At 57.8% G+C, this 1,300-nt stretch overlaps 1 protein-coding gene across 2 annotated transcripts in view; it reads left to right on the forward strand.

The window, feature by feature from the left end:
- The first annotated feature begins 888 nt into the window (after nucleotides 1–888).
- The window catches only part of LOC105189839 (pro-resilin), a 7,328-nt gene continuing 6,916 nt past the window's right edge, over nucleotides 889–1,300 (forward strand). Inside the window, exon 1 of one of the 2 annotated variants that reach the window (XM_011152195.3) lies at nucleotides 889–993. The gene's annotated coding sequence lies outside the window, so the exon portion shown is untranslated. Of the gene's footprint in view, nucleotides 1,130–1,300 lie in introns of both variants that reach the window. The other variant, XM_025301830.1, reaches the window with a different exon arrangement.

Below are 1,300 nucleotides of genomic sequence, written 5' to 3' on the forward strand. Positions count from 1 at the left end.
ACTTGGCGCGCTTCTCCTCAGTTCCGTGTAATTTATATCCGATCGTCGGTCCAATTCCAATTAGAGAAATAATTACGAGACGTAATTATCCGAGAGCGACTCGCTCCGCAATGATGATCATTATCGCGCACGCAGGCGCGGGGGGCGGTCGAGGGGACGCGATGCCCGATATCTGCATTCTACGTAATTAGTCGATAACGATTCGCAGCCGATTCGACGGGATAGCGGCGCGAAGCTATCGGACGACTTTCGCGCCGCTCGCGTTGACTGCCTGCCGATGCGCTTCTCGCGGCCGAGCGAGCGAGAGCATCCATTTGAGTCCATTTGACACAGTTCCTCTCTCATGAGCCCCGTCGCGATGTAACATATTACCGCGATGAACACGCGTGATGTACGCCGCGAGCGTGCGGTAATCGCGTGTCAAATAATCGCGACCGACCTGGCCGACCGGCCGGCTCGCGATTCGCACACAATGGCGATCCAGATACGTGCGGCACCCTCGCACGCACCCTTGCTTGCGCTATGCGCGACCTAACACGACAAGATATGAACAAGAGAGCGAGAGAGAGAGAGAGAGAGAGAGAGGCTATCGTGTCGGGAGGCTTCGTGGCGCCTTGTCCTCCCGATCGCCGCCACGTCAGGTTCTAAGGCAAGGTAAGACGCGCTGATGAGGCAAGGTAAGACAGGACAAGACAAGGCAAGGCGAGACACAGCAAGGTGAGGTAAAACACAAGGCACGGCACGGCACGGCACAGCGCGGCGCAGCAAGGGAGCCGCCCCTCCGTGTGCATGGGGGGGGTGGGGGCCCTCTACTCGCGCCTCGCGGGGTCCCAACGGGCCGTTCAAGAATCATCTTATTAGACCCACACTATATAAAGGCAAGGTGCCAGCATGCCGAGCAGTTACGTACTGACTTGATTCACAGTCGTGCGTCGTGCAGAGTGCCACACACGAGTTGCGGACGATTATCAGCAGCGCAATTCCGCAGAGCCTGTTCGTACACGCATGTACACGCACACGCGTCAATCACCAATCCCGTCGAACGTATCGCACCGTATCGTCTCACCTTACCCTGCCTGTGACAACCGCCGTGGTCGCTTAAGGGCTCGCGGCGAATCGACGACACACGGTGATATTTCATTTGCGTGCTTCACAAGTGGAGGCGATCCTCGAGGTCGCGACGAGATCACGGCAACACGGGGTGTCTCTCTTGTCTCCTCCGGGCGAGTCAGTGCACGCTTTCGGCGGGAAAAAGCCACCGAATCGCTCGCTAAATTGCCGGCCGACGTATGTGTGTTTG

The sequence above is a fragment of the Harpegnathos saltator genome, unplaced genomic scaffold (assembly GCF_003227715.2).
Source record: "Harpegnathos saltator strain DR-91 unplaced genomic scaffold, Hsal_v8.6 scaffold45, whole genome shotgun sequence".
Classification (NCBI taxonomy): domain Eukaryota; kingdom Metazoa; phylum Arthropoda; class Insecta; order Hymenoptera; family Formicidae; genus Harpegnathos; species Harpegnathos saltator.